The 6,230-nt window shown below is 38.1% G+C and overlaps 1 pseudogene; it reads left to right on the plus strand.

Moving 5' to 3' along the window:
• Window positions 1-689: 689 nt before the first annotated feature.
• Window positions 690-5,772, plus strand: LOC126953461 (ADP/ATP translocase 2-like; annotated as a pseudogene).
• Window positions 5,773-6,230: the final 458 nt, after the last annotated feature.

Below are 6,230 nucleotides of genomic sequence, written 5' to 3' on the forward strand. Positions count from 1 at the left end.
CATGCACAGTTCAAGAGGAATGGTTGACTCTCACTCAAATACCCTGTACTCCAGAGGCGCTCCTATTAGTATAAGCAATTTTGTTTTCTGGATCTCCATCAAAACCAATTCTTTGATTATTCTTACAGTAATTGTTAGAAACAGGTATTTATTGGTGTAATGAGTGACTTTTAATTATTACTATGAAATGTGCTTCCAGTGAAAGTTAAGCTATGAACAGTGTGTTAGAAACACTCCCTTTCTATCCCTATGAATGCTTGAACAGAGGATAAGAAACAAGCAAGGCCAATGGCCTATACTCTTAGGGATGATGCCACAGGTGAGTGTCAGCTGTGAAACTCGGAGGACTCTGATTGTCAGACGCTGATGATAGAGGTGACAGAACCACTACCTCTGGAATCTTAGTATTTCCTCAGGCTTGCAGAACAGGTTGTACAAATTGTTTCTTTTGTGATTACATTCTAATAAATATTTAGATAATACATGTTTTATGCATGTAGCAGAATTTGGTCTGGGATTTGCTTTCATAATCACAAGGTAATTATAGTGGAGTGTAGCTAACTCCCACTTTCCTCAAAACTTCTGCACCTACAGTAATCTACTAAAAAGAACCTAGGAGTTGTATTTAGGTCCACTTGCAACAAGAGTTGACCACATACAGTTGATAAATGAAATAACTCAGGAACAGTATGAAGAATGAGAAGACCACAGGAGAGATACCGGAAGACAGTCAGTATTTAGAAATCTGGGAGAAAGGAGATTCTATAAAAAGACTAAAGAGTAATCAAAAGAAAGGAGGAGGGGGAGAGCCAAAAGTAAGTTGCTGCCAAACTAAAGGGCTTAAAAACTTAAAGGTATGGGTAATGAGCAGCTTCAAATGCTTCAGAAAAGTCTGGTAGCACCCAGACTGAAGTTTTCTTTAATCCAGATTTTTAACTATTAGTACTTGGCTGATGACCTTAGTGAGAGCTGAACCAAGGTAAAGGGCAGATGTAAGCACTGAAGCTAGGTTTCAGGACATTGCATAGTGCATAGGCAGTAAGGAGATGAAAAACAGTGAGTGGGACTTGAGTACGTAATGGAAGAGAAAGAAGTAAGGCAAAATATAGCATAAATACAGAAGTGGCTGCTACTTGCATTTTCTTTTAAGATCGGAGAACCTTGAATATAAGTTGAAGATGCATTTGAAAGAAAATTCAATACACGGAGCAAGAATTGAAAGTAGAAAATACATGGGCCAAGAAGACAGGTAGGGGAATCAACCAAGCATATGGATGGAGATTTTGGTAAGATTGAGCTGGAGTGGAGTTATGAGTTCATCCTGACAGCTTTCAGTTTCACTGCAAGGAGGCAGAGCAGAGGGAGGCTTACTGTGCTAAAATGTAGAGACAGGAAAGAAGAAGCACAAAATAGTAATAAGGATTTGGGGTAATGGAGATGAGAAAGCATTTCTTTGAAAAGTTGGATTCCTTAATGCCCTCATTGATTTATCACTGATTCTGCCCTTTAAAAGAATGCAGAGACCACAATTTATTTATTTATTATTATTAATTTTGAAAGACAGAGTTTCACTCTGTTTCCCAGGCTAGAGTGCAGCACTGCAATCTTAGTTCACTGCAGCCTCAAACTCCCAGACTTAAGCAATCTTCCCCGCTTAGCCTCCCAAGTAGCTGGGACTACAGGCACATGCCGCCATGCCTGGCTAATTTTTTATTATTTATTATTAATAAGAATTTCATAGAGACAACTGATAAACAACATGTTTACTGCCTAAACTGTCTTGCTTTGGATTTCCTGAGCATCCAGCTCCCAACCAAAGGGAATTATTAATGTGCTGTTCAGTTTGTATCTTTCCAAAATGATAAAAATCTAAATCTTGATAAGATCAATGGTTATAGCAATATAAACCATATTAAATCATAAACATTTTTACCTTAAATAATAATATATCATTTATTTAATAAATAATAAATTTATTCCTATAAATTTCTTTTTTTTTTTAGAGATGGAGTTTTGCTAAGTTGCCCAGATTGGTCTCAAATTCCTGGCCTCAAGTATCCTCTCGCCTCAGCCTCCTGAGTAGCTGGGACTACAAGCACACAACACCACACAACACCGTGCCTGGCTAATTTTTTTTTTTTTTGGTAGAGTTGGGGTCTCCCTATGTTGCCCAGGCTGGTCTTGAACTCCTGGCCTCAAGAAATCCTCCCATCTTACCCTCCCAAAACGCTGGGATTGTGGAGGTGAGTCATTGCACCCAACCTATTCCTGTAAAATTAGCATACAGAAAAAAACATTGTATTTAAATTAGTGAAAAAGTTATTTCTATCTATAGCAGAGAATTATAAATTCTCACTATCTTTGATCAGAAGGCAACTCAGAAATAAGCTGGCCAAATGTCATTTTGTTTGTTTTTGTGTCATCATAAAATAAAGCACTTCTTGGAAAATACTAATACGTGTACTGTGCTTGAAATATTTGAAGGATATTATAGAGTTGTATTAAAGTTTGTTGCCTACAACAGAATATGTTTCTTATGTTTACTTCAGCAGAATACTGCCATAATGCCTTCAGATCTTTCCTCCCTCTAGGAGACGCACTGTGTCCTTAGCTGCTACTTAGCATCCTGTTTATAGCTGACATCCTTATAAACCTGGAGGTATTGTGCTTCCCACATCACAGCAGCAGACACGTGTGCATGCCCTAACATCCTGTATGAAAAGCATTTGAGTTTCTAACATCACAACACTGTGTTCTGCAAATCTGTGGGAGAATTCTCTCACAGGAGTTCAAACAAATAGCCATCACACCTTTTTGAAGTTCATAAAAACCTTTTTGATTTTCAAAGACTTTCCCAATAAAGAAACAATAGAGGCTAGAATTTTCACACAATCGTTTGACTAGAGTCTGTTAGATGTAGATGAACACAATAGCTGTTTTGCCAGAAATTAACATTTACACCAGTTAATAGTCTTTACTGGAGAGTTGAAAAGAATGCAGAAACAACAACAACGACAAAACAGAGGGGCAATGATGTAGTTTTATGGTTTTTCATTTCCTTCAAGCCAAATGTAGAAACCCCTATGTTCATTTAGGTGGAGAAAAAAAAAAGATGAACGTAAATATCCTGGAAATGTTTGTCTAACACAAATTACAGAAATATCATCAAAAACTACTACACTATATCCACAAACTTTCACAGATTTCCTGCACTGACTCCAATACAGAGATAAATTGTTTCTAAACCATACTTTTGACATACAAAAGAAGCAGTTAACTCCTTCAGTAAATTATAACTTATTTTGGGCTCCTTAAACCAAGAAACTAAATGATACTGCGACTCTGATAATATTCCTTTACTAAAGCATTGTTCTTCAGTCTGTACAAAGTCCAGTTGCAACTTCTTTCCTCTCACTATCGGGCCCTAGAAACATGAAGCCACAGACCTGCAATGAGAGGAAATAAGTCATCGTTACTCTAAAATTAAAGTACCTATTCCTGCTTTATAGCTTATCAGATGTTTAGTCCGGATGCTGATTGTTTTAAAACTTTGTCTAAACATAGTGTATTTCCAAAAGGAATATTAGCAAACCAATTGCTCGCTTCTAGTGACAACATCCTAAATTTTATTAACATAGGAAAGATAAATGAGTAAACAGACACAGTGCTAGTCAGTATGCGTATTTCCCAAGGAAGTAAAGTCACGAAAGAATATAACTCATGTTTTTTACTGTAACTTATTAATTATCTTTCATAACCAAGATCCACCTAGTGCTGAGTTCTTGGAAGTTAGAAACACTACCCTTACAATAGGAAGCATAAATTTACCTTTTTTTCCTAGTTCCTGATAAGATTATTTATGTATCAGTGACCAAAATCTTATGAATTTGACCAAATGAATTTCAGAATGTTCACTAATGTTCACTCATTCTCTCAGTACGCTGTCCCCTGTCACTTCTTACACATAGTTGTGGTTTGATTTTTCTTAGCATAGAACAACTTTTAGCTATGGAAACTTGTCTAAGCCATGATGTTTATTTTCTCAAGGTTTTTTTTGTTGTAAATTGAAAAGGAATCCACTTCTCTGGATTGAAGTTTTTGCCTTTGGGGATTACAACAGCTTTGCTCTGTTTTTTTCCTTTTAATTTTTAAGTTCCCCATACTTTCAGCCTCTTCCTGAATAAAGAATAATTATTGGACTGAAATGTATTTTCAGCACACGACCAAAACAGAAATCTTTTGAAGAAGCTCAAAATAACACAGGAAATACTGAAGGGCTAATAGCTTAGATTCCTACAGTTATTTAGATTTACAGAGGAAAACTAAATGGATCAGTGTGTGTAGGAAGGGCTTTTAAGATATTTTTAATGAAATAGAAATTAGTCAATCCATCAGGTAAACACGGCAATCTGGAATGTATTTAGGTAAATTGGAGAGGGAGATTAGGTCATAGGTCAGCAAAACACCATTAGTGTTTTGGAGTTGTCTTGAGGAAATGGGTCTTTCAAAGCACTGATTGTGCAATGGCAGCTGAGTCACTTAGGAAATTATGAGCCTGAATCCTGTGAGATGCCATCAGGTCCAATAAATATTATGCTTTTCTTCTCCCATCTCTTTCAACACATCTACATAATCTTGGTTTGAAGGTCATCCAGCTGTACTATGAGTAACCTTTGCTAATCTTTCCTTTGAATAATTTTAGTTTTCCTCTTTTCAATTAATAATCCATGCAGAATTTTGGTCTTTTGTTCACTCTGGTTTACTGTATGGTCTGATGAGGCAATGGTCACACAACTTACAATTTAAGAGTTTCAAATTGACTCACAGTCCCCGAGTCAAAGCTGGTTCCCAGCTCAGTCCCGTCTGGCAGCAGCCTGCCTCCTCTTTCCTTTCAAGCACCTCCTGGCAGGTAGAGTGGCCACAGCCATCTCCAGGACGGCGGTAGCTCCCATCAAGCGGCTCAAGCTGCTGCTGCAGGTGCAGCATGCCAGCAAGCAGATCACTGCAGATAAGCAATACAAGGGCATTATAGACCATATAGGTCCATATTCTCAAGGAGCAGGGAGTCCTGTCCTTCTGGCGCAGTAACCTGGCCAATGTCATCAGATACTTCCCCACCCAGGCTCTTAACTTTGCTTTCAAAGATAAATACAAGCAGATCTTCTTGGGTGGTGTGGACAAAAGGACCCAGTTTTGGCACTACTTTGAAGGGAATCTGGTATCAGGCAGTGCTGCTGGGGCCACATCCTTGTGGTATGTGTAACCTCTTGATTTTGCCTGTCTAGCAGCCGATGTGGGTAAAACTGGAGCTGAAAGGGAATTCCGAGGCCTCGGTGACTGCCTGGTTAAGATCTACAAATCTGATGGGATTAAGGGCCTGTACCAAGGCTTTAACGTGTCTGTGCAGTGTATTATCATCTACTGAGCTGCCTTCTTTGGTATCTATGACACTGCAAAGGGAATGCTTCCAGATCCCAAGAACACTCACATCGTCATCAGCTGGATGATGGCACAAACTGTCACTGCCATTGCTGGGTTGACTTCCTATCCAATTGACATGGTTGGCTGCCACATGATGATGCAATCAGCACGCACAGGAACTGACATCATGTACGCAGGCATGCTTGGTTACTGATGGGAGACTGCTAGAGAAGGATTGCTTGTGATGAAGGAGGCAAAGCGTTTTCCAAGGGTGCATGGTCCAGTGTTCTCAGAGGCATGGGTGATGCTTTTGTGCTTGTCTTACATGATGAAATCAAGATGTACACGTAAGTTATTTCCTAGGATTTTACCCCCTGTGAACAGGCAAGTTGTATTATATAACATATCTTGAGCATTCTTGACAGATTCCTGGCTGTCAATTTATCAGTGGCAACTATTTACTGGTTGAAAATGGGAAGCAATAATATTAATCTGACCAGTTTTCTCTTAAAGCCATTTCCATGATGACGAAGATGGGACTCAATTATATTTTTTATTTCAGTCACTCCTGATAAGTAACTAATTTGGAGAAATAAAAATATCTAAAAATTTTTTTAAAAGTTAAAAAAAAAAGAGAGAGAGAGAGAGTGTGTGTGTTGTCATTCATTCAATTAGCCTGGCTGCTAAAATAAGCTAGAGGTAGCTATAAGTGACTGTAGTCAGGAAAATATCTTTTTCTTACAAAGGTATGAAATGGTTTATAGTATGATTTTTGAAGCATTAATAGTTGATAAGATTTACACAAAAGG

This window comes from Macaca thibetana, chromosome 4 (assembly GCF_024542745.1).
Source record: "Macaca thibetana thibetana isolate TM-01 chromosome 4, ASM2454274v1, whole genome shotgun sequence".
In the NCBI taxonomy this organism is placed as follows: Eukaryota; Metazoa; Chordata; class Mammalia; order Primates; family Cercopithecidae; genus Macaca; species Macaca thibetana.